This window comes from Oryctolagus cuniculus, chromosome 12, assembly GCF_964237555.1.
Source record: "Oryctolagus cuniculus chromosome 12, mOryCun1.1, whole genome shotgun sequence".
NCBI lineage: Eukaryota > Metazoa > Chordata > Mammalia > Lagomorpha > Leporidae > Oryctolagus > Oryctolagus cuniculus.
Window position 1 is genome coordinate 79,103,899 of NC_091443.1, and position 27,889 is coordinate 79,131,787.

General features: G+C 39.5%; 2 protein-coding genes across 7 annotated transcripts in view; one reads left to right on the top strand and one right to left on the bottom strand.

Moving 5' to 3' along the window:
* TEX9 (testis expressed 9) overlaps positions 1–27,889 on the top strand; it is a 74,481-nt gene that overhangs the window by 40,377 nt on the left and 6,215 nt on the right. The gene's annotated exons all lie outside the window — the stretch shown is intronic.
* MNS1 (meiosis specific nuclear structural 1) overlaps positions 13,226–27,889 on the bottom strand; it is a 229,406-nt gene continuing 214,742 nt past the window's right edge. Inside the window, exon 13 of the mRNA XM_070054243.1 lies at positions 13,226–13,443. The gene's annotated coding sequence lies outside the window, so the exon portion shown is untranslated. The remainder of the gene's footprint in view (positions 13,444–27,889) is intronic.

Here is a 27,889-nt window from a genome sequence, read left to right on the forward strand (position 1 = left end):
GTCATTTAAATCTACTGTCTCCTTGTTGATCTTCTGTCCTGTTGATCTGTCTATTTCTGAGAGTGGAGTATTGAAGTCCCCCAGTACTATTGTATTGGGGTCTAAGTCTCCCTTTAAGTCCCTTAACAAATCTTTTCCATAAACCGGTGCCCTGTAATTAGGTGCATATACATTGATAATCGTTGTATCTTCCTGTTGAATTGATCCCTTAATCATTATAAAGTGCCCCTCTTTGTCTGTCCTAACAGTTTTTGTGGTAAAGTTTATGTTGTCTGATATTAAGATGGCTATACCCACTCTTTTTTCATTTTGTTGGCATGGTATATCTTTTTCCAGCCTTTCACTTTCAGTCTGTATGGATCTTTGTTGGAAAGATGTGCTTCTTGTAAGCAGCAAATAGAGGGGTTTTGTTCCTTTACCCAATCAGCCAATTGGTGTCTTTTAACTGGACAGTTCAGGCCATTAACGTTCAATGTGACTACTGATAAATAGTAACTTTGCCCTGCCATTTGCCAAAGATATTTTCTAATATATGTTTTGAACTTCCTATGATCTTTTGGTGTGAGGTTTCCTTCATTTACTTTCTTTCATATTGATGACCGTGTTTCTGTGTTTCTGTGTGTAACACATCTTTAAGCATCTTTTGCAGGGCTGGACGAGTGGTGACAAATTCTTTCAATTTCTGTTTGCTGTGAAAGGTCTTTATTTCACCTTCATTCACAAATGAGAGCTTGGCAGGATATAATATTCTGGGCTGGCAGTTTTTCTCTCTTAGTACCTGGGCTATATCTCGCCATTCCCTCCTAGTTTGTAGGGTTTCTGATGAGAAGTCAACTGTGGGTCTGATTGGAGATCCTCTGAGAGTAATCTGACGTTTCTCTCTTGCACATTTTAGGATCTTTTCTTTATGTTTCACTGTGGTGAGTTTAATTACAACGTGTCATGGTGAGGATCTCTTTTGGTCATGTTTATTAGGGGTTCTGTGAGCTTCCTGTACTAGGATGTCTCTGTCCTTCTTCAAACCTGGGAAATTTTCTGCTAGTATCTCACTAAACAGGCCTTCTAATCCTTTCTCTCTCTCTATGCCTTCAGGAACTCCTAGAACCCGAATGTTGGTTTTTTTAATACTATCCTGAAAATTCCCGACAATATTTTTTAGATTTCTAATTGCTTCTTCTTTTCTTTGGTTTGACTGTATATTTTCCTGTGCTTTGTCTTCTAAGTCTGATATTCTCTCTTCTGCTTCACCCATTCTGTTTTTAAGGCTCTCTAATGTGTTTGTCATTTGATCTATTGAATTCTTCATTTCATTATGATTTCTCACCACTATCACAGTTTCCTGTTGTACTAGTTGTTTCATTTCATTTTGATTCCTCCTTAATATTTCATTTTCATGAGAGAGATTTTCTATCTTGTCCATTAAGGATTTCTGTAGTTCGAGAATTTGTTTTCGAGAACTTCTTAATGTTCTTATCAATTTTTTGGGATCTACTTCTTGCATTTCTTCTATCTCATCATCTTCATAATCTTGAATTGGGGTGTCTATTTCATTTGGGGGCGTCATAGTGTCTTCCTTGTTCTTGTTACCTCTGTTTTTGCATTTGTTGTCTGGCATATTGGAGATATTCTTTGGTTTCTTCAGTGTGGTGTTTTTTCTCATTATACTGTGACTCTAGATTAAGAGGACTGTCTGCTTTTGATGGATCCTTAGAGGCTGTGATGGGTGTGGCCAAAGAGCTCTGTTTGGTTCTTCAGGGTTAAGGGTGTGCCAAAGGTGATTCACCCTGATTGTTCTCTTGCTAGCTCTCACTGGCTCGCTCGCTCTCTCTCTCTTTTTTTTTTTTTTTTTTTTGACTCAGTTGGAAAGTAATTCCACACAGCTGAGTGGAATTGAGAGTATTTGATGTATGAATTTGGCTCCTGTGGATATTCATTTGCTTACTGCTGGGACCACACAAAGAGTTTATGCAGCCCTCAGTGTGGTCTCAGATTTCAGGACAGTCTCACCAGGTTGCCCAGGTTACGGAGTTTGTGTACTCGGTGAGTTCTCTTGTCCCCCTCAGTTTTTCACAGTCTCAGTTGGTTAGCTCCACACTTTCATTACGTGTTAACCTCCTGTTATTTCTCACCACCAGAGTCAGGTTTTTCTGCTTGGCTAATGAGGGGCACCCGCTTTACATATGCAAAGTGGCGGGCGCCCGCTTTACTTATGTAAAATGGCGCCTGTGCTTTATCTTGCTTGGCTTTGTAAGGTGAGTGGAGAGAGAGGCTAATGTCCGTGCTGGTTCCCCTTATTCATTCGATTTTTTCTCTCCTCCAGCCAGCCTGGTGAACTGTCCCTAGTGGGGTTTCAGGCCTCGTTCTCTGCAGGCTCTTTCTGCCTTTCCCCGCCAATGTCTGGGATTACCAAGAAGTTTTTGTCTCACCTCCCTTCCAGCGCTGGTGCGCAAACTCTGCAGTGCGGCTCCCGCGGCTCCCGCAGCTCCTACCGCTTGGCTTCCACGCGGTGGGCAACCTTGCTTCCCCGTAGGTCCTCCGAGTCACATACACTATATCCGGAAGAGTTTCCTCTGCAGTTTTTTCCTGATCCTTTTCCTGAGGCTACCGTAACTCCACTTTTATTAAACTATCTTTTCCCGGACTATCGGTGTGCGCCCTCACTATTCCGCCATCTTGGCTCCCGATTCTCAGCTGTTGCTGTTTCTTTTAAAGGGTGGTTTTCATGGATGGATGCTTTTTCCTAAATATTTGTCTTTGTTGTCAGTTTGACAGACTGCTTCGGCTTTAGTTAGAACTGGATATCTTAGTAGTAGTGTCTCTGAACCTTCTTTTACTGTATTTGATGACAGCAGTGGCGGGGGGAGGGTCCAGGGTGTGCTTGCAGTCTGGCGTGGTGTCTTGGATCCCTGAATCTGGTTCTGTTGCTGCCCAAGGAAGGGACTGGAGTCATGGGAGAAGTGCTGGTTTTGGGAGTAAGCCAGGTACCTATACCTCTAGCTGCACCATGAGATGCAGGCCAGTTCTAAGAGGATGGGAGTGACTCCTGGAGTGGGCTTGGTATCTGGACCCCCAGACAATGCCTGAGGGAGAAGCAGGAGTCACCGGAGTAGTGTTGGTCCTGGGAGTAGAACAGGCTGGTGCTGGGAATGAGCCAGGCATGCAACCGCGCACCCACTATCTTTGGGAGGTGCCAAAGCTTCAGGAAGTGTGTTTTCAGAGTGGGCCAAGAATACACACAGTTCCCAGGGCACAGTTCTGAGTGGCAAGGGGGAGCCTGTGCTAGGGTCTTGGGAACTGTGGCTAGGAGTCCTGGTGTGCTCGATTCTCAGTGGTAGCAAGCAGTGAGTGGTCAGGAAAGAGGGTGTTAGGTGGGCCTCAAGTCTGAGGGGGCAAATGCCCTTTTCTTCTAGAGTTTTGTGAGCAGGATCCTTCCTGTGTTCTGTTCCCCATCCCTAAAAGTGCAAAATGCTGCATGGATTTGGTGTTAGGGTCAGAGTCTCTCTGCTTGGTCTAGTTGGATTTGTGAGGCTTTTTTTGTAGTGTTAAAGAACATCTATGGGGCCGTAGGACAGGGATATGCAGGGGTTTCTGTCCTCTAGGGTAGTTTGGATTCCTAGAGTGACACCTTTCTGCAGGTAGTACCACACTGTCACAGCCAGTGCTCTGATGGTTGTGGGTGATATGCGAATTCCTTCTCTGAATCAAAGCAAGCAGTTTTCCCGTAAGCTCTCTTACTAAGCTCCTAGTCTGTGGCACCTGTGGATTTCTCTCAGCTCTGTGCTTGCCCAACTAATGCAGATGGGCTCTGCTGAGGTTCTATACTTGCCTTCTTTCCTACAACAGGGATTTTCTCCAGCTGTGGGGTGAAGTTTTAGTTGACATTTTCTTTGTTCCTCTCTCTAGGCTGCCATCCCAGGTCTCCATATCCTACCATGTTCCCATTATTCCTTTACTATGTTTTAGTCTTTGTCCTTGGGCCCTCACCTTGATATGCAGCTATTCATTTGTTTTCTTGGTTCTGTTCCTCAGAAAAAGAGGTAAATGAAGGTTACCTCTATTTGGCCTTTTTCTTTCCTTTTTTAAAAAATCTATTTATTTATTTTAAAAGGCAGAGTTACAGAGAGAAGGGAAGAGGCAGTGAGAGATCTTCCATCTGCTGGTTCACTCCCCAAATGGCTACAACAGCAGGGCTTGGCCAGGCTGAGGCCAAGAACTTCATAATGGTCTCCCATGTGGGTGTAGGGCCCAAGTACTTGGGCTGTCTTCTGCTGCTTTCCTAGGTTCATTAGTAGGGATCTCGATGGGAAGTGGTACAGCCAGGACTTGTACCAGCACCCATATGGGTTGTTGGTGCTGTAGGCAATGGCTTAACCCACTGTGCCACAGCGCTGGTCCCTATTTGGGCATCTTGAAATCAACCTTCTCCCATGAACTTTTTATAGCCCTCTCATATAGTTTCAACATGGAGGATTATATTCTTGGGGTATTGCCATAATTGGATGATAACACAACTCTGGATGATTCATTCACTTCTCCATCCAACAAATGATTATTGGGCACCCATATAATATACCACTTTTTAAGCTCAGAGTATAGGTGGTGAAAATGAGTAGCTTTTCTACCTCAAATGTGCTAAATTCTTTGACCTTCAAGTTTCTAATAGATAAAGGGGCTAAGACAGTGACTCCTATTTTAAAAAAGAGTATTTTTTTTGAGAGGCAGAGTTAGAGAGGAGGTGTCAGAGAGAGAGAGGTCTTCCATCTGCTGGTTTACTCCCCAAATGGCTGTAATGGCCAGGGCTGGATGAGCTGCAGCCAGGATCCAGGATCTTCTTCTGGGTCTCCCACCTGGGTTCAGGGGCCCAAGCACTTGTACCGTCTTCTGCTGCTTTCCCAGGCACATGAACAGGGACTTGAACCCATACTCATATGGGATGCCAGCACTACAGGCAGAGGTCTAACCTACTATGCCACAGTGCTGACCCCAGGGCAATGATTCTTTTTTTTTTTTAAGTTTTATTTATTTATTTGAAAGTAAGAGTTACACGGGGGGTGGGGGTGTTCCATCCGCTGGTTCACTCCCCAATTGGCCACAATGGCTGGAGTTGTGCTGATCCAAAGCCAGGAGCTTCTTCCGGGTCTCCCACATGGGTGCAGGGGCCTAAGGACTTGGGCCATCTTCTGCTGCTTTCCTAGGCCACAGCAGAGAGCTGGATCAGAAGTGGAGCAGCCAGGTCTGGAACTGGTGTCCATATGGGATGCCGGTGCTTCAGGCCAGGGTGTTAACCCACTGCGCCACAGCATCAGCCCCAATGATTCTTAAACTATAATATGTGTCAGTCACCTGGAGGGCTTGTTAAATCGAAGATTGCTGGGTCTCACCTCCAGAGTTTCTGATAGGTCTCTGGGGTGAGTCCTAACAAGTCCCCAGGTGATACTGGTTCTGCTGTTCTGAAACCACATTCTGATAAGCGCTATAAAAAAGTTACTGTAGGAATCGCCATCATATCCTCACTGTACAGACAATGCTTGGTATAGAATTAGCACTGCAGTGCCTTAAATATCTGTTGAATAAATGAAGGTTCAAATACTGATGTATGTGAAAACTTTTTGTATGTCTTAGAAATTTTGTATTTAAGTTTTGAATATAGGTTGTATCAACCTGAGAGAACAGTAATATTCTATTGGAATTTCTCCCTTAGAACAGTATTTAATAATTTAATAATGTGTTTGATGAAATTATGAACTACCTTTTTAAAATACACAAATGATACATTTTGGATTAAATTTGTAACACTTGATAGCAATAGAATGAAACTGACCTCTGTAAGTCCTCTAGCATAATTACCAAGGCAAATATGTGACATAATGTCTGCAGAGTTTTAAGATACCCTCTGTTTTAAGATATCTGCATGTTTATGCTGTGTTAAAGGACCACCAGTGGTGGCGTGATATCTTGGATTTATTAATGGATATTATTAAATGAACAAGTTAGTAAATCATCTTAGAGTATTTCCAATTTGGTTCATTTTAAAGGGATTCTGAAGAAAATAAAAGGAAGAGTAACCATGTATATTATCAAGATTTCCTAATCTGGTTGTAGATTTAATCTCTATATTAGCACACAAATTTCAGAGTAGAAGAACTGTCTCCATGACAGCAAATAACTCTCCTTATTGAAGCCAGTCATTCTGTAAGTTCAAGTTTTAAAACTTAGTATATGAACTCAGTATAAGGCCATCAACGCAATGAAAAAAAAAAAAAAAAAACTTAAGTGTGTTCAAGATTCATTCTTCTGATTCATGTCTGCGTTATGAATTACTGATTTAAATATTTTTTGTGTCTACTGCTTATTTACTATCATATTGACATATTGGTTTGATTTCTCAACTATTTGGTTTCTAAGCTTTATCTTTTGGGTGTTGTTTCTGGGATATGCAGTATTTTTCTCTGGGGTTCTTTTGTGAGCAGGTATTTTTTTTCATTTTAATTCTTTGTATCTTTTATTCTGATTGCACCTACAATTATAATTAAGTAGACAATTAAAGCTCTTTGGGTCTATATGTTTGATAAAATATGACAAGGAAATAGCAAGGTTTCTGTAACATAGAATAAGATTACCTCACAGTCATCAAAAAGGTAAAGATCTATTTTTAGAAAATAATAAACACCCACAGAGGTTAGGAAACAAGTAGTTTGGCTTTAAAACAAAAATAACTTTTTTAAAAAATTTTTTATTTATTTTTGAACTTTTATTTAATGAATATAAATTTCCAAGGTACAGCTTATGGATTACAATGGCTTCCCCCGCCCAAATTTTATTTATTTATTTATTTATTTGAAAGGCAGAGTTACAGAGAGGCAGAAGTGGAGAGAAAGAGAGAGAGAGGTTCACTCCCCCAGATGGCCACCGTGGTCAGAGCTGGGCCAATATGAAGCCAGGAGCCGGGAGCTTCTTCCGGTCTCCCACATGGGCGCATGGGCCCAAGGACTTGGGCCATCTTTTGCTGCTTTCCCAGGCCATAGCAGAGAGCTAGATTGGAAGTGGAGCAGCTGGGACTTGAACCAGCACCCATATGGGATGCTGGCACTGCAGGTGGCTACTACTGCTACTCCACAGCACCGGCCCCAAGAGCAACTTTTAAAATGAAAAGTGAGTCTACTTAAAGCATGTGTTATATGAGTGCAGGACCTTATCTGTCAGATTTACTGTTATGTCCTCAGGGCCTGGCACATAGTCATCACCTCTGAAACACACTGAAGAAGAAATGATGCAATGATGGTTTAACTGGATTTCTGGTTAAAAACTGGGCTTTGGTTAAGAGGGTTGCTTGAAATCCATCTTAAATATGACACCAAAGTTCATGTTACTTCATTTGGGATCAAATACTTTCTAATTCTTCACTAATTTATTTAGAAATGTTTGTGTTTAGAAATCTTTACCTTATGTGATTTTTACAGTTATGCAACTGACGGGATTGTTCAGGTAATCTACCAAGTAAAACTAGGATTTTATGGGTAGTTATCTAATTTAGATAATCCATCAAGCAAAACTAAGGTGGAACTCTGATAACTGCTGTGGAGGGGACATGGTATATTGAGCAGGTAATCAGGCCAATGTATGCCTTTTTTAAAAATGTAATTCTAAACTAAGATCTGAATTCATGTATTTCAAAATATTTCACACACAAATTTACCTTTTAATTCCTTTTTCCATGAATTTTTTTAAAGTATCTTCATATGTAAGAGTTACATGCCAAGGGGCTTACTACCGATAGAAGGAATAGTATATAAAAACAGACCTGTAGTGGAAAATAAGGCTTCAAATAGAGATAGAGGTCAAACTATCCAGGCCCTTTAGGCCATAGTTAAGGATTTTGGATTTCATCCAAAGAACAGTTAAAATGCATTAAATAGATACTCTTTGCAGTTTAGAGAATCATTTGTAAAGGGATCAGAATGATGCAAATAGATTGGGTACGTGTAGCAATGTAATTGAGAGATGATGTTGTTGACTGAAGTCATAGTGGTAGAAATGGAAAGATGGGGTCGGCACTGTAGTGCAGCAGGTTAACGCCCTGGCCTAGAGTGCCGGCATCCCATGTGGACACTGGTTTGAGACCCGGCTGCTCCACTTCCTATCCAGCTCTCTGCTGTGGCCTGGGAAAGCAGTAGAAGATGGCCCAAGTCCTTGGGCCCCTGCACCTGCATGGGAGACCCGGAAGAAGCTCCTGGCTCCTGGCTCCTGGCTCCTGGCTTCTGGCTCCTGGCTTTGGATTGGCACAGCTCTGGCTATGGTGGCTGATTGGGAAGTGAATAATAAAATAATAAAATAATAAAAAAATAAAAAATAATAAAAAATAAATCATTTTTTAAAAAAGAAATGGAAAGAAACCAAGTATCAAAAAATTCAATTAGGAGGGAAAATCACTAGAGCTTATTTATGATCTGGATATGGGTTGTGGGAAAGGGAAGTCCAAAGAATTTTTAGACTTCTAGTTTTCAGAATTAGAAAGACTACTATTCACTGAATAAGAAATACTGTAATGGGCTTGAGGAAGGAAATTATGGCTTGTTCTAGAACATGCTATCTGAAATTATACTAAGGAATCCAGGAGGAAGTGTCAAGACTTAGTGGAGAAGTCTGTGTAAAGACAAGAGAATAAAATCGGTGAGGGGAGGAGAGAAGCAAGGGCCTAGAACTGAGACGTGAAGAATTCCAGTATTTCACAAGAAGTTGTCAATAGTGTTCAACACTGCTGAGAGGCTAGTTCTGTGGGAACTGAAAAAATGTTTTAGGAGAGTGATGGGGAAGAGGTGAAGTTCCAGGGGAAAGACAATGGATGCAGGTGAGCAAATAGATTATCTTGTAAACAACTCTTTGAAAATACTTAGCTAAAGGTTCACACTGGAGGGACATACAGAGAATTCTGTTTTATTCAAGGGGCAGAGAGAGAATGCACACTCCTATGTACTAGTTAACTTCAAATACCTGCAGTGGCTAGGCCTGGCAGGAAGTACTGAAACAGGAACCCAGGACTCAATCCAGGTCTCCCAAATGGGTGTCAGGGACTCATCTACTTGAGTACCTGCTGCCTCCCAAGGTCTACATTGGCTGGAAGCTGACACCAGTATGGGACATGGGGGTTTTTAGCTAGTATATTAACCACTAGGCTAAATGCTCACCCCATGAGGTAATTATTTTAATGAATTAATAAATAAAATGCACAAATTGTACATGTGTAGTTCAGTGAGAGACAGATATAGTGAACTCCCATCCACTGTTTCAGTCCCAAAATGCCTGCAATGGTCAGGGCTGAGCAAAAGCCATGAATGAGGAATGCTAGCCAAGTCTCCCATGTGAATGGCAGTAACCAAAATCTTGAGCCATCTCCACTGCCTTGTAGCACTTGCAATAGAGGAAGAAGGAGTCTGGAGGTTGAGCTGAGAACTGAACTCGGGTACTCTGATGTGGAATTGCTGGCACCTTAGCTACTATGCTAAAGGTCCACCCACCTATTTGTCATTTTGATAAATTCTTTTATGTAGTATATGTATAAATCTTTGACTCATTTTAAAAAAATTAATGAACTTGAATTACTAAAACATTTTTATATTTACTGTAAAATTGTGAAGCTAGCACAGATCATTCCTATAATTCCAAACTTTGTTCCTCCTATTAACTATACATCAGTATGGTGCATTTGTTATAAATAATGAATGAGTCAGTACAGATGCACTGTTATTAACTAAAGACCATACTTTAGATTTCTTTAATTTTAGTCTCTTGTTAATTTTTAAAAACTAGGTTGTTTGACTTATTATGTAACAACTTGTACAACTCGTATAAATAAGTTGTTAGAGTTCTGTGTATATCCTAACTACATATCTCTTATCAGAACAGATTTTTTGCTCACTGTTCACATTTTGGAATTGTAGATTTTGAAGAGTAAAAGTTTAGATTTTTGATGAAGTCCAGTTTGTTGTTTTCATTTTAAAAATCGATGCTTTTTATGTCATACTTAAGAATTCTTTGATAAATCTAGGACCACTGAGATTTGTTCTTAGGTTTTCTTATAGAAGTTGCATAGCTTTGTAGCATTGATGTTTAGGTAAGCTTCTGTATATATGACATTGAGATAAAGATCAAGGTGTTTTTTTTTTCTTTTACACTTGTATTTGTTGAAAAGATGATCCTTTCACCACTTACTTGCCTTAACGCCTTTGTGAAAACCAGTTGTACAAAATGTTGCCAGCTCTGGAATATTTTTCTATTGGTCTATATGCCTTTCTTTCTGCTGCTAATGTATTGTTGTGAATATAGCTTTATAATAAGTCTTTAAATTAATTTGAGCCCTCCAACTCCATTCTTCTTTTTGTAAATTGCTTGGCTCTTGTGGATCCCTTGCATTTCCAAAGAAAGTTTAGAATCATCAGTTTCCACAAAAATCCTGTGGGAGTTTTGATTGGAATTTGCATTGAATCCATTGATCAATTTTGACAAAACTGACATTTTAACAATATTTTGTCTTTCAAGTAATGAAGAAAAAACATCTATTTGTTTAAGCTTTCTTCAGTTTCTCTAAGCAGGTGAGCAAATAGATTATCAGCATGCAGGTCTTATACATTTTCTCAAACTTATCTCTTATTCTTTTTTTGATATTACAAGTTTTTTAAATTCCAATTTCATACTGCTGCTAGCATAAAAAAAGAATTTACTTTTGAATATTGACTCTGAATCTTGCAACTCTGCCATACTCACTTTATTCTAGAAGCCTTAAGATTTTCTGCACAGACCAATGGTAAGCAAACTTATTCTGTACAAAGCAACTTGTAATTATTTTGGTCTTTCTGGACTACAATTGAAAGCTCTTGAATATTCTTCATTGGTTTTCATTTTTCAATTTATTAAATGCTTCAAAAATTTTAAAAAATCATTTTTATCTCACAGGTTATAGAAAAACTGACTACAGTTTCCTGAGAGATCTGATTTATCAGGAATAGATGTTAGGACAAATGTTTTTTCTGTTAACTGTTCGGATAACATGAGAGGTCTTCAAAAGGTTCATGAAAAAAAATGCACACTGTCTTTTAATTTCATTTTCATGAACATTTCTTTAAAGATTTATTTATTTATTTGAAAGGCAGAGTTGCAGAGGCAGAGAGAGAGAAAGATCATCATTCCGCTGGTTTGCTCCCCAGATGGCCACAATGGCCAGAGCCATGCCAATCTGAAGCCAGGGGCCAGGAGCTTCCTTTGGGTCTCCCATGCAGGTGGGTGCAGGAGCCCAAGGACTTGGGCCATCTTCCACTGCTTTCCCAGGCCACAGCAGAGAGCTGGATCAGAGGTGGAGTAGCCAGGACTCAAATCGGCACCCATATGGGAAGCTGGCGTTGCAGGCAGAGGCTTTACCCACTACACCACAGTGCTGATCCCTTCCATGAACATTTTGAAGTACCCCGTTTAATCTATTAAATTATTAAGTATATAGATTAATATTCAAATGTTAACCTTAAATTCCTGGGATAAACTCCACTTTGTAATGGTGTTTCCTCTTTTTTATTTATTACTGGGATATATGTAACACAACTTAATAGTTTTTGCATGTATACACACATGGGAACATAGTTTTCATCTGTAATGTAATCTGTAGTCTTCTTTTTAATCTCTTTAGTGCATAGTTTTCTTGTAACGATCTTGCATTTAATGAATTTGCAGGTTGTTCTAAAAAAGCTCAACTTTGTTTCTGTAAAACTGGTATTAATTTTTCCTTGAATGTCTGCCTGATCGCATTCTCAAGTGAAGCCATCTATGCTTGAGGTTTTCTTGTAGAAACATTATAACCTTCAAATTCAGTTTCTTTAATAGATACATAATCTCTGTGTAGAGGCTATATAGATTTTATTACGTGTTTTGGATGTTGATGTCTCTGAAGAAATCTATTTCATATGTTTTTTGAAATCTCCTACATAGTTTTCTATACTGTTTCCTCATTGTCCTTTGAATATTCATCTTACATTTATATTATTTTTTTCTCCCCATGCTCATTGTTGCATTGGTAATTTCTTTTTTATTTTCCTGATCAGCCTTATTGGAGGCTTACTTCTTCTGATTTCATTGATTTCCCTTTATAATTTAAAAAAATAATTTAAAAATTTTTAAGTGCAACATAAAAATTGTACATATTTATGGGTACCATGTGCTGTTTTGTTCCATATCATGGTAAACCTGTCCATCTCCTCAAGCATTTAACATTTCTTAAATTTTATTTTAAAAATGTATTAGGCAGAGAGACACAGCACCCATTTACTGGTTCACTCTTCAGATGCCTACAGTTGCTATTGTTGGGCTGAGACTGAAGCCTGGAACCAGGAATGCAGTCCAGGTATCTCATGTGATAACAAAAACCCAGTTGCTTCAGTCTTCATTGCTGCCTCCATGCCACTGTATTGGCAACAAGCAGGAGTCAGGAGCCGGAGCTGGGAATCGAATCAAGGTATTCCAGTGTGGAACTCCATTGTGGGACATGGGATAGGCTAAAAGCCTGCTCCCTATTTAATATTTATTTATAGTGAGAACATAAGAATACTTTTTTTTAAAATAGAAGTGTATTATACATTATCTTCTATAGTCATTCTACAATGTGACAGAACACCAGAACTTTTTATTCTTATCTAACAGTACCTTAGTATGTTCTATCTGACTCTTTCCCACCTCTGGTAACCACCATTACTTACTCAACTTCTGTGAGATTAAAATTTTAGGATTCCACATATGAGTTAGAATACATGGGTACTTGTCTTTCTGTGCTTAGCTTATTTCACTTAAACTTCTATTTCTAGCCACACTAATAATGTAAATGACAAGATTTCATCCAGTTTAATAGAACAGTATTCTGTTGTGTGTATGTACATTTTCTTTATCCATTCATCAGTGGGTAGACATGTTGTTTCCATTACTTGTGAGTTGTTGAGCAATATACATGGAAATGCAAATATCTCTTCAGTAGACTGATTTCCCTTGGACCCAGCAGTGGATTTGCTGGATCATATGATAATTCTATTTTTGGGGGGAAACTCCATGCTTCCTACAATGGCTATTCTACACTTGATCTTAGCCAAAAGGCCAAGAAGCGATACAATGGCTGTTCTAATTTACATTCCCACCAACATTGTGCAAGGGTGTGCTCTTTTCTCTGTATTCTCACCAACACTTGTTACTTTTGTTTTTTTTTCTATAGTAGCCAATCTAACTGGATTATTTGGAGTTTTTTGCTACTGAGTTCCTTTATGTATTCTGGATATTAATTTCTTAACAGTTACTTGGCTTGCAAATATTTTCTTCCGTTTGATTGCCTCTTCACTCTTGTTTCCTTTGCTGGGCAGCTCTTTAGTTTGATGAAATCCCATTTGTTTTTGTTTCCTGTGCTTTGGTAGAGGGGAGCTGACAAAACAAAAGAAAACAAAACCTTGCTCACTGTAATATCCTGAAGTGTCCCCTATACTTTTTTCTAATACTTTCAAAGTTTTAGGTCTTACTTTTAGGTCTTTAATGCTTTTTGAATAGACTTTAGTATACAGTGAAAGATAGGGGTGTAGTCTTATTCTTCTTATGGATAGCCAGAATTTCCCAGAACCACTTATTGAAAAGACTGTACTTTTTTTCTAATGCATTTTCTTGGCATCTTTGTCAAAGATCAGTTGGCTATAGATGTGTGGGTTTACTTCTAGGATTGTTATTCTGTTCCTGTGGTCTATTTGTTTTTATGCCAGTACCCTACTATTTGAATTACTACAGCTTTGTAATACATTTGGAGTCAGGCAGTGTGATGCCTCTTTTTTTATTTTTTTATAATGACTATTTTAGCAATTTTGATTCTTTTGTGGTTCCATACAGACTTTAGAGTGGCTTTTCTTTAGTAAAAAAGATCATTGGAATTTTGGTAGGAATTACTGAATCCATAAATTGCATTAGGGACTATTGACACTTAACAATATTTATTATTCCAATCCATGAGCATGAATATAGGGTGTCTTTCATCAAAATTTTATTGTTTTCATTGTAGAGATCTTTTATATCATTAAATTTATCCCTCTGGTTTCTTTTCTTTTCTATTGATAGCTATTGTTAATAGGTTTTCTTTCTTGATTTGTTTTTCAGGGACATCACAACTGGTTATAACTGAGTTTTGTACATTGAGTTGGTATCCTAAAACTGCCAAATTTATTTATTAGTTTTAATAAATCTTTGGAAGAGTCTTTGGTATTCTCTCTATATGTGATTGTATCACCTGTAGACAGTTATAATCTGGCATCCTCTCTTCTAATTTGGGTACACTTTCTTTTACCTGTCTAATTGCTCTGGAAGGGCTTCCAACATGGTATTAAATAAAAGTAGTGAAAATTGAGATTTTTGTCTTGTTCCAAGTCTTAGAAAGCCTTCAGTTTTTCCCTATTCAGTGTTACCTTAGCTATTTTCTTGTTATATGTGGTCTTTATTATGTTGAGGCACATTCCCTTTATACTGAAATTTATTCAGAGGTTTTATTATGAAGGAATGTTGGATTTTATCAAATTCCTTTTTCATCTATTGAGGTGATTATTTTTTATTCTTCATTCTGTTGATATAGTATATTATTGATTTGCATATATTAAACCATCTTTGCACCCCTGAGATAAATTTCAGTTAATAATGGTGAACCATCTTTTAAATCTGCTGGTGGATTTCGTTTGCTGGTATTTTCCTGAGGAATTTTTTTATCTCTGTACATCAAGGATGATGGTCTGTAACTTACTTTTTTTTTGTTGCATTCTTGTTTGGTTTTGGTATCCAGATAATGCTGGCCTCATAGAACAGATCTGGAAGAATTCCCTATTCTATATTTTGGATTCAGTTGGTTTTTTGTTTGTTTTGTTTTGTTTTGTTTTTGACAGGCAGAGTGGACAGTGAGAGAGAGAGACAGAGAGAAAGGTCTTCCTTTTTCTGCTGGTTCACCCCCCCAATGGCTGCTGCGGCCGGTACACCGCACTGATCAGGAGCCAGGTGTTTCTCCTGGTCTCCTCTGCGGGTGCAGAGCCCAAGCACTTGGGCCATCCTCCACTACACTCACAGGTCACAGCAGAGAGCTGGACTGGAAGAGGAGCAACCGGGACAGAATCCGGCGCCCCAACTGGGGCTAGAACCTGGTGTGCCGGCGCTGCAGGTGGAGGATTAGCCTATTGAGCCGCGGCGCCGGCCTGGATTAAGTTTTAAAAGAAATTTTTATAATTCTTTAAATGTCTGGATTCAACAATCAAACTGTTTGTTCCTTGGTTTTGCTTTGTTGCTTTTTTCCATTCTTCCTGAAGACTACTTATATTTACTGTTACAACAATACAGTTTACAATTATTTGAGTGATAAACCAACAAATATTTATTGAATTCTCTGGCTCCATCATATTTAGTATTAGGTATTTTGTTTTACAGATTTATTTATTTATTTGAACGGCAAAGTTACAAAGGGGCAGAGGCAGAGAGACAGATTTCTTCCATCTGCTGGTTCACTCCCCAAATGGCCGCCACAGCTGGAGCTGAGCCAATCTGAAGCCAGGAGCCTGGAGCTTCTAGGTCTCCCATGTGGGTGCAGGAGGTTTTGGGCTGTCTTCATTGCTTTCCCAGACCATAGAAGAGAGCTGGATTGGAAGTGAAGTAGCTGGGACTTGAACCAGCATCCATTTGGGATGCTGGCACTGCAGGCAGCAGCTTTATCCACTACGCCACAGCACTAGCCCCATATTAGGTATTTTGTATTATTATTTCATGATTGTTTATCATAGGGTGCTTACATTTTATTTTTGAGATCTGTGATTATTTTAAAATTTACCGCACATCAATGAAATTGACATCTTTTCATTTGATTATTGTTTATAGCCCTTGCCTATATTTCTGCTGAACTATTCTTTATATTAGTTGAACTCTTTTTTTTTTAATTTATTTTTTATTTTTTATTTTTTTTGACAGGCAGAGTGGATAGTGAGAGAGAGAAACAGAGAGAAAGGTCTTCCTTTGCCCGTTGGTTCACCCTCCAATGGCCGCCGCGGCCGGCGTGCTGCGGCCGGCGCACCGTGCTGATCCGATGGCAGGAGCCAGGTGCTTCTCCTGGTCTCCCATGGGGTGCAGGGCCCAAGTACTTAGGCCATCCTCCACTGCACTCCCTGGCCACAGCAGAGAGCTGGCCTGGAAGAGGGGCAACCGGGACAGAATCCGGCGCCCCGACCGGGACTAGAACCCGGTGTGCCGGCGCTGCAAGGCAGAGGATTAGCCTACTGAGCCGCGGCACTGGCCAGTTAAACTCTTTATTTAATGGAGCATTGAGTTTTTTGACTATAATGTAGTTTTAAAAATCGCTTTGTTTTTCTTTATTTAGTGGGTCCTCCTTTTTTTTTTTTATCTTTATAATTCAGTCTTGGTGAGGTGTATGTTTTCAGGAATTTGTCCATTTCCTCTAGGTTATAAATTGTGTTCCTGTACAATTGTCTCTAATGATATAGAATAATCCATTGCATGTCTTTGGTGTCAGCATTAGTGTCTCTTTTCATTTTTACTTACATGATTTTTCCCTCCTTTTTTTGTTAGTTGAGATAGTTTGTTCTCTTTATTTTTTCAAAGAATCAGCTCATCATTTTGAGGGTATTTTTAAAGTCCTTATTTCCTTTATTTCTACTGGATGTTTTCTTCCACCAGTTTTGACTTTGACTTTTCTTTCTAGTTCATTGAGGTAGCAATAAGTTGAGATATATTTATTTACTTGAAAGGCAGAGTTACAGAGACAGAGAAACAAAGAAAGAGATCTTCCATCTACTGGTTAACTGGCCAGGGCTGGGCCAAGCTGAATCAAGGAGCCTGGAACTCCATCCAGGTCTCCTACATGGATGGCAGGGGGCCCAAGTACCTGGGCCATCTTCCACTGCTTTCCCAGGCACATCAACAGGGAGCTGGATAGGAACTGGAGCAGCCAGGACTCAAAACTATTATTCACATGAGATGGTGGTGTCATAGGTACCAGCTTTACCCCATTTGCCACACACAGACCCTAACTCCATTTCTCCATGAATTTTTTTTAAAGATTTATTTATTTACTTGAAAGTCAAAGTTAAAAAGAGAGAGAAGAAGCAGAGAGAGACAGGTCCTCCATCCACTAGCTCACTCCCCAATTGGCCGCAACTGCTGGAGCTGCATCAATCTGAAGCCAGCAGCTTCTTCTGGGTCTCCCACGAGTGGGCAGGGGCCCAAGGACTTGGGCCATCTTCTACTGCTTTCCCAGGCCATAGCAGAGAGCTGGATCAGAAGTGGAGCAGCTGGGACTTGAACCAGTGCCCATATGGGATGCTTTACCTGCTATGCCACAGTGCCAGCCCCGTGTCCATTTCTGAAAGTGGAATGTTAATATCCCATTCAACTATTGTATTGGGAGTCTTTTTCCTTTTGGATCTATTAATATTTGCTTTATGTGTTTGTTCTGATTATGGGTATATAAATAGAGCTGTTATTTCCTCTTAGCTGGGTTGAACTCTTTATCATAATATAATGACTGTCCTTGTCTACTTTTATTAAATTCTAAATTATGAGATTATAATTATTCCTTCTGTTGTTTTCTTTTGCATACTATTTGCAATATCTCATTTCATCTTTTCACTCTCAGTCTGTGCATGTCCAAAGAGGTGATGTATCTTTTAAGCAGTATATAGTTGTCTTGTTTTTTTCTTTATTCATTCAGTCACCCTATTATGTCTTTTAATTGAAGATTTTAATCCATATAAATTTGAGGTAATTATTGACAAGTCAAGTCTCACTGCTACCATTTTGATACTTGTTTTCTAGTTTTATTTTTTATTTTTCCCTCTCAAACAGTCTTCTTTGTGGTTAATAAGTTTTGACTCCTTGCTTCTTTTTGGTAAGTCTATTATAGATTTTTACCTTGTGGTTTTTAACTAGCTTACAAAAACCTTTTGAAATGATACCAATTTGACATTCATTTTAAAATATGCAAAGAAAAAAAGAATACTCAATGCTGGCAAGTATGTGGAGAAAGGGGAACTCTTAAACATGTTTGGTGGGAACTTAAATTAGTACAGCCACTATGGAAAACAATATGAAGATTCCTTAAAAACCAGAACTAGATCTGTCATATGATCCAGCAGTTCCACTGATAGGTATATGTCTAAAAGACATGAAATCATTATATCAAAGAGATACTTCCTCTACTATGTTTGTTGTAGCATTATTCACAATAGCCAATATACTGAATCAGCCAAGGTTCCATCATCAGATGAATGGACAGATAAAATGTAGTATATATACACAATGGAGTATTACTCAGGCACAGAGAGAATGAAATCCTGCACTTGCAGCAGAATGAATAGCACTGGAGAACATCATGTTAAGTGAAGTATGCCAGACACAGACAGATACTGCATGTTCTCCATCATATGTGGAAGCTAAAAGAACTCAATTTTTTAAAAAGATTTATGTACTTATTTGGAAGGCAGAGTTAAAGAGAGAGGGGAGATGGGAGAAGGAGAGGATCTTCCATCCACTGGTTAGTGTTGGGCTAGGGCTGGAGCAAGTGCCAACGGCTAAGGGCTAAGTGCCAGGGCCATGCCTAGGGCTAGGGCTATGCCTAGTTCTAGGACTAGGGTAAGGGTTAGAATTAGGGTTAGGCTTCTGCTCACAAGTATGCACTCAGGTATGAATTGGGACTCCTTTTTGTATTTTGTTTCTTGTCTCTTGCAACTCTGAGAATCCTGTCTTTGAACCTAAGAGAGGTTGATTATATCAGGTCTTGGGGGAGACTTGAGTTGACTCCAACTAATGAGCTCTAATGTTCCTATTCCTGGATGTTATTTTTGCTTTTTTTTTTTTTTTGGTTTTGGAAGTGTTCTGTCATTATCTCTGAGTTTTCTTTCTGCTCCTTTGCTAGTCTCAAGTCCCTCTTGAACCCCATTAACTCAGATATTTGCTCTTTTAATGCCCTACATTTCCTATAAGACTTCTTCATTCCTCTTTGTTCTTTTTCTCCTCCAAGTGTGTGTTTTCAAATAGCCTATTTTGAGTTCTCTGATTCTTTGTTCTGTTTTGCTACTGATGGCTGCCTTTTTTTTTTTTTAAGATTTGTTTATTTATTTGAAAGAGTTATACAGAGAGAGAAGGAAAGGCAGGGTGGGGTTCTTCCATCCACTGGTTCACCCCCCAGTTAGCGACAATGGCCAGAGCTATGCCGATGCGAAGCCAGGAGCTTCTTTTGGGTCTCCCACATGGGTGTAGGGGCCCAAGGACTTGGGCCATCTTCCATTGCTTTCCCAGGCCATAGCAGAGGCTGGATTAGAGCAGCTGGGACTTGAACTGGCACCCATATGGGATGCTGGCACTGCAGGCAGTAGCTTTACCCACTACACCATGGCACCAGCCCCAATGCTGCCTTTGATATTTTTAATTCTACCTAATGTACTTCTCAGTTAATAATAAAAATTTTAAAAAATTATTCCACAGAATAATTTCTGTATTATAACTTCACTGAATTTCCTTAAAATAGCTATATTGAATTTTTTGTACAGGTATTTATAAGAGAGGTCGTGGTTCCCTAATTGTTGATGTTTATTGGCATATGGCATCATCTGCACATTGGAGAATTATATTTTTCCAGTATTCATACTGTGGCTGTCCAGTTTCATTTCCAGTATTCACTGTGGCTGTCCTTCCAGAAATTCTAATCAGTCTGCTCATTTTTTCTGATCCTATTTGCACTACTATTTCAGCTCTAGATGGGTCCCTAAGTTGAGATTTGCCACAAGTCTGCTGTTGGTGTGTGGTCACTGTTTAAGTCTTAGAAGACACTCCAAGCTAAGATTTGTCCTTATATTTTATTCAGAATGAACTGGAGAAGTGTAAGAAGGGGTATCCCTCCCTGTAAACCTCTTCCTTGGGCTGTGATGGCATAGACACCTAGTCCTGTGCCCAGGAATACTGTAATGCTAGATTATTACTGGAACTCACAGCCCCCAAAGAGCAGCATGATAAGCAATAGGACCAAAGTTACACTGCTATGGTCTTGTCTACTGCTAAGATGGACTCATAGCCCAGGGCTGATATATCCAGCCATAGATGGTGCTGATTGATATGTAATTCCAATCAACTGGGGCTATGGAACCCTACTTGACACTGCAGCAGGTCCAGAGGCTATGTCTTCAGGCATTGGCCAAAGGACAGGGACCTTTAGGATCTACCACCCATTGTTAGATTTTACCATCTCTGCACTGAGTCCCTAAACACAGTCCTGTAGTTCCTTGCTTAATTCCCAAGTTGGGAGAAGGATGATACAGAGAGGCCCTTGGCCACCCTGGCTGGCACTAAGCTGGGTCACACGTAGGTTTCACAGAATCAGGTCTTACATGGTCCGATAATACATGCTTAAATAAGTCCCTCTGGGGCTCAAGTCTCCACCAGTGCTGGAACACGTCTAGAGGATCTGTCAGCAGGCCCTGGCCTGTCTCCCTTAGCCTTCTGTAGGTAACTTGGTGTAGGAAAAATGGTCAAATAGCTGTGTCTGTGGGGAAACAACCACTGGAGCATCTTACTAGCTGCCACCTTGCTCTGTGTCCCTCTTTCTGATTTCTCTTTTACTGGTTTCTGTTCTTTATTATTTCCTTCCTTCTGGTTACCTTGGTTCACTTTGTCTCTATTTGAAGTCATTAGAAAAAGAAAGTTGGAGACTGTTAAACTGAGAGTTTTTTGTTTTTGTTTTTAATTTGAGAAAGAGAAACACAATGAGACAGAGAGAAAGCTCCTGTGTACTGGTTCACTTCTCACATGCCTGCAGTGGCAGGGCCTGGGCTGGGCTGGAGGTAGGAGATGGGAATTCCACCCACGTCTTCCACATTAGCAGGAAGTTGCCAGAATCCAGAGTCAGATATCAAGCCCAGGCACTTTAATGTGGGATGCAGTTGATTCAACCCACTTGGCCAAACACCTACCTCCTCTTTTCTAATATGAGTATTTAATGCTACAAATTTTCCTCTATGCATTCCTTTTGCTACTTCCCATAAATACTGATTTTTTTTTTCAAATTTTTTCTTTCATTCTGTTGATAGTACTTCTAAGTTTCTTTTTGATTGTTTTCTTTGGCTCATGATTTATTTCGAAGTTTGTTATTTCATTTCCAAGTATCTTAGTGATTTGCAATTTAATTCCATCATAAACAGAGAATGCATTTGTTCTTATTTGAGTCACTGTAAACTTATGTTTATTTTTATAGTATAGAATATGGCTTCAACTGGCAAATATTCCATGTGCCCTTGAAAAGAATATATATTCTGTATTTTAAAAAATATTTTATATATTTGAAAGGCAGAGTTAGTGATCTTCCATCTTCTGGTCTACTCCCTAAATAGCTGTAGCATCTGGGGCTGGGCCAGGCCAAAGCCAGGAACTTGGAACTCAATAGGTCTTCTATATGGGCAAGAGGGGCTCAGGCACTTGGAGCCATCTTCCACTGCCTTCCTAGGCATATTAGTATGGAGCTGGATCACAAGCAGAAGAGTCAGGACTTGAACCACTGCTCATCTGGAATGCCAGTGTTGCAGGATGTGAGTTAACCCACTGAACCACAATACCAGTCCCCTTTTAACATTCTATAAATGTCAGTTATGTCAAGTTGCTTGATAGTGTTAAATCTTCGTACTTATTTTTTTGTTTACTCGTTCTATCAACGATTGATAGGTAGTGAACTCCGAATAGAATTGTGTATTGGTACATTTCCTTTTCAATTTTATCCATTTTTTTTTTTGCATCCTATACTTGGAAGATCTGTTATTAGGAATATTAACACTCATGAGTGTTGTGTCCTCTTGTTGAACTAACTCTTATTATTATGACAACTATTGTTATTCTTGGTTATAGTCTTTGTTCTGATGTTACTTTGACAAACATCTCAAACTGTATTTCAGCTTATGTTAGTACTGTTTTATGTTTCCATCCTTTTACTTAAAACTGTCATGTCATAGGCAGCATATAGGTGTTTTTGAAAATCTAGTATTAGAATCTCTATTTGGGTGGGGTTTTTTATTCCATTACTTTTAATGTGATTTAGTATGTTGGAATTAAGTCTATTGATAATCTAGCTATTTGGTTTTATTTATTTCATATATTTTCCTTCTCTTTTTTTCTACCTTCTTTTGAATTCCCCTCTTTTAAATAATTCCATTTATTTCCTTTATTGGGTCATTATCTACACTAATTTGTTTGCATCTTAGCATTTATTTATACATCTTGTCACTCTGCCTTCAAGTAATACAGAATTTAATGAATCATGTAAAAAAAATCTTTGAGCAATAAACTTCCACATATTTCCAGTATACTTCCATTACCTAAACCTGCCCTTTTTGCTCTTGTTGCCATATATTTCACTTAGATCAAACTCCATTCTACATTGTTAATTTGAACATTTTTAATTTTGGTAAACACATAAAATTTACCCTCTGAAACATTTTTGAACATATAATTCAGTGTCACCTACATTCACACTGTTGTGCAGCCAATTTGCAGAACTCTTGTAAAAGCTGAAGCTCTACACATATTACATAGTCCCTTTCCATTTCCACTGAATAGTCTTGGAACACTTGCAAAAATCATTTGACCATATGCATGAGGGTTTATTTCCAGTCTCTATTCCATTGGTCTCTATATCTATCTTTATGTTAGCACCACCACTCTTTTTTTTTTTTTAAAAGATTTATTTATTTCTTTGAAAGTCAGAGTTACACAGAGAGAGGAGAAGCAGAGAGAGGGAGAGGTCTTCCATCCGATGGCTCACTCCCCAATTGGCCGCAATGGCTGGAGCTGCGCTGATCCAAAGCCAGGAGCCAGAAGCTTCCTCCGGGTCTCCCACGCAGGTGCAGGGGCCCAAGGACTTGGGCCATCGTTTCTGCTTTCCCAGGCCACAGCAGAGAGCTGGATCAGAAGTGGAGCAGCCAGGCCTTGAACTGGTGCCCATAGGGGATGCTGGCACTTTAGGCCAGGGTGTTAACCCACTGCGCCACAGCACCAGCCACTCTTAATTACTGAGAATTTAAACTTCAGTCTTTGAGAGATTGATTTGCTTTTTGGGGGTCTCATGAATTTATGGATAGATTTTTCTGTTTCTGCAAAATATATTGTGAAGATTTTGATGGAATTGCATTTCATCCATAGGTCACTTTGGGTAGTATTGACATCTTAACAATATTGTTATCTTCTAGGCTATAAGTATGGGATGTCTTTTTATTTATTTGTCTTTAATTTCTTTGAGCAGCATTTTATAGTTTTCAATCTGCAAATCTTTTACCTCTATTAAATTTATATGTTAGTATTTCTGTGCTGTTGTAAATAGAATTTTGGAAAAGATACATTTATTTGAGAGGCAGAGTTTCAGACAGAGAAAGAGAGATATTCCACCTGCTGATTCATTCCCCCAAAGGGCCTCAATAGCCAGAGCTGGGCCAATTGAGCCAGGAGCCAGGAGCTTCTTCCTGGCCTCCCATGTGGGTGCAGGAGCCCAAACACTTGGCCCATCCTCTACTGCTTTCTCAGGCCATCAGCTGGATTGGAAGTGGAGCAGCTGGTACTGTAACTGGCACCTATATGGGATGTTGGCACCACAGGCGAGGCTTAACCTTCTATGCCACAGTGCCGGCCCCTGTAAATACAATTTTTAAAAATTTCTTTTTCAGAATGTTTATTGTTAGTACACAGAAACACAAATAACCTTCTGTGTTTTGCATATGTATTTATGGAAACTTACATATTTATGCTGAATTTGTGTATTCTAACAGGTAGTTAGGGTTTTTTACATATAAGATCAGATATCTGTGGACACAGATAATCTTCCTTTACAATTTGGATGCCTTATTTCTTTTCCAGTCATAATTGTTCTAGTTATGACTAATTATATGGAGTAGAGTTGAAATGAAAAAAGTGTATACCTTTTGTGTTCCTCATCATAGAGAGAAAGCTTTTTTACCACTGAGTATGATATTAGCTGTAGGCTTTTCATATATGATCATGTATTTTTTTTATGATTTTTTTTTATCTTTTATTTAATGAATATAAATTTCCAAAGTACGACTCATGTGTTACAATGGCTTCCCCCCCCATACCGTCCCTCCCACCCACAACCCTCCCCTTTCCCACTCCCTCTCCCCTTCCATTCACATCAAGATTCATTTTCGATTATCTTAATATACAGAAGATCAGCTTAGTATACCTTAAGTAAGTATTTCAACAGTTTGCTCCCACACAGAAACATAAAGTGAAAAATAATAGATGATTATTTTAAATGATGATGAAATCAGAGCAGACCTATTGTCATGTTTAATCCCAGTGAGAGTCAAGTTGGGAATTGATAATTTCTTTTTTTTTTTTTTTTTTTTTTTTTTCACAGAAGAATATGATCATGTATTGAGGTAGTTTCCTTCTAGTTTGGTTTTTTTTTTTTTTTTTCATGATGAAAGAGTATTCAATATCAAATACTTTTTCTACTCAAGATGATCATCTGGAGTTTTTCCTTAAGCAGGTCAATGTGGAAAAATAATACTGATTTTTGTATGTCAAACTGTCCCAGCTTTTCAATAAGAAATCCCTTGAATATCAAGGTTAGTGGTAAATTAAGCCTTTGAATATAGAGTGGATTAAAGTTACACCTTTGCAAAAACTGATGAAGAAATCTAAGTAAGGAAGAAGATGGGTGTGGGGGCAGGAGGGAAGTAAGGGAAGTGTGATTGGTTGTCTTCTTGGAACTGTACCTATGGAATGCATGTAATCTGTTCTCTTTATAGTAATAAAAACCTAAAAGAAAAAGAATTCCCATTTAGTCATCATGTATAATCCTTTTAACGTGCTGTTGAATGTGATTTTGCTACTTTAAGGATTTTTACATCAATATACACAAGGGCTATTAGTTGTACCCCCCCCCCCCCCCCGGTCTCTGTCTGGCTTTGCTATCTTGTTAATGCTAGACTCATAGAACGAGTTTGGATATATTAAGCCCTGTTCAAATTTTGGGGAAATATGATAAAACTATTATTTCTTTTTAAAATGTTTGATAGAATTCAGTGGTAGAACCATCTGGTCCTAGACATTCCTAAAGGGATTTGTATAAAACTAATTTTATTTGAAAAGTAGAGAGTAAGTTATTTCCCATCTGCTGGTTCACTCTCCAAATGCCTGTAACAGCTAAGGCTGGGCTAGGCTGAATCCAGGAGTCAGAAACTCAATCCAGGTCTCCCATGTCAATGCAGAGACCCAACCACTTGAGCCAACAAGGTGCCCCCTTAGAGGTACACATCAGCAGAAAGCTAGAATCATGAGCAGAGTTGGGTCTGCAATCTAGGCACTCTTGATATGGGATGTGGGTGCTCCAAGGAGTATTGGGATGATTTTTATTATTGCTTCAATCTCCTAAATTATAATAGGCCTGTTCAGAGTTTCTGTATCTTTATTATTTTTTAGCTTTGGCACATTATGAATTTTTTAGGAATTTTCCCATTTCATCTAACTTATCTAATTTGTTACGTATAAGTATTCATTATATTACTTTATAATTCATTTTATTTCTTTAAAAAAGTTGTAATGTTCCCTTTTTTTTAAATTTTCCCCCATTTCTGATTTTAGTTGGGTCCACCCTTCTTTTGCCAGTCTAGCTAGAGATTTGTCAATTTGCTCATCTTTCTGTGAAGTAACTCTCAGTTCATTTGATTTTCTGATTTCTAGTCTAATTATCTCTCTATTTCCCATTTTATGAGCCTTGGGTTTAGCTATGTCATTTTCTAATTCCCTAATGTGTAAAAAGTTAGATTGATTTGAGATCTTTTTTCTTTTTTCAGCATATTTGCAGCTTATAATTTCTCTTTGCTGTGCTTATCCTCTTTCACTTAAATTTTGATATGGTATTTTTTACTTCATTTGACTCAAAATATTGTGATTTTCAACTCATTGACACTTTGTGTTGTGTAACTTCCACATATTTCTGCATTTTCCAGTTCTTCAGCTACTGATTTCTTTTTTTTTTTTTTAAGGTTTATTTATTTATTTGAAAGTCAGTGATACATAGAGAGAGAGAGAGGTTTTCCATCCACTGGTTTACTCCCCAATTGGCCGCACCAGCTGGAGCTGCGCCGATCTGGAGCCAGGAGTTTCTTCCGGGTCTCCCACATGGGAGCAGGGACCCAAGGACTTGGCCATCTTCTACTGCTTTCCCAGGCCATAGCAGAGAGCCGGATCAAAGAGCATCAGCCGGGCCTTGAACCGGCACCCAAATGGGATGCCAGCACTGCAGGCAGCGACTTTACTTATTATGCCACAGCACCGGCCCTGCTACTAATTTATTTCATTCCATTATGATCAGAATTACTTTATATGACATCTACCTTTTAAAACATACTAACGTGACAGTGTTGTGGTGTAGTGGGTAAAGTCACTGCCTGCACTGCCGACATCCCATATGGGCACCGGTAGTATCCCCACTAAAGGCTTGGGAAAAGCAGCTGAAGATGGCCAAAATGCTTGGGTTCCTGATACCCACATGGGAGACCTGGAAAAAGCTCCTGGCTCCTGACTGGAAAATATACCATGTATACTTGAGAAAACTGTATTCTGGTGCTACTGAGAGGAGTATATGTCTTTTAGGCCCAATTTTTCTATAGTGTTGTCCAAGTCCCCCATCTATTTTTTTTATTGATCATCTGGTGGTTTTATCCCATGTTGAAAGTAGAGAGTATCAATGTCTCCTCCTTTTTAAAAAGAAAAAAGATTTATTTATTTATTTGAAAGGTAGAGTTTGAGTTAGAGGCAGAGGGAGGAAGGGAGGGAGAGGGAGAGGGCGAGGGAGAGGGAGGGGGAGAGGGAGGGAGGGAGGGAGGGAGGGAGGGAGGGAGGGGAGAAGAGAAAGGGAGGTCTTCCAACTGCTGGTTCACTCCCCAGATGGCAGCAATGGCCGGAACTGAGCCAATCAGAAGCCAGGAGCCTGGAGCTTCTTCTAGGTTTCCCACGCAGGTGTAGGGGCCCAAGGATTTGGGCCATCTTCTGCTGCTTTCAAGGCCATAGCAGAGAGCTGGATCAGAAGTGGAGCAGCTGGAATACAAACTGGCGCCCACATGGGATTCTGGCACTGCAAATGGCTGCTTTACCCACTAGGCCCCAGCGCTGGCCCCAGCTATTTATTTTTTGAGTCTGTCAATGCCTGCTTCGTGTGTGTGTGTGTGTGTGTGTGTGCGCATATAATCATTGTATCTTCCTGGTGACTTCACCCTTTTGTCTTTTTTTTTTTTTTTTTTTTTTTTTTTTGACAGGCAGAGTGGACAGTGAGAGAGAGAGACAGAGAGAAAGGTCTTCCTTTTGCCGTTGGTTCACCCTCCAATGGCCGCCGCGGCCGGCGCGCTGCGGCCGGCACACCGTGCTGATCCGATGGCAGGAGCCAGGAGCCAGGTGCTTTTCCTGGTCTCCCATGGGGTGCAGGGCCCAAGCACCTGGGCCATCCTCCACTGCACTCCCTGGCCACAGCAGAGGGCTGGCCTGGAAGAGGGGCAACCGGGACAGAATCCGGCGCCCCGACCGGGACTAGAACCCGGTGTGCCGGCGCCGCTAGGCGGAGGATTAGCCTAGTGAGCCGCGGCGCCGGCCACCCTTTTGTCTTTATATGATATGTCTCTCTGTTTTAATAGTTTTGACTTAAAGCCTATTGTGATTGATAGTATAATAGCCACTCCTGATTTCCATTAGCTTTTGCATCAGATCTTATACCATCCCTTCACTTTCAACCTTCGTATGTCTTTAGCTCTAAAGTGAGTCTCTTGTAAGCAGTGTTAAGTTGGCTCCCGTTTTT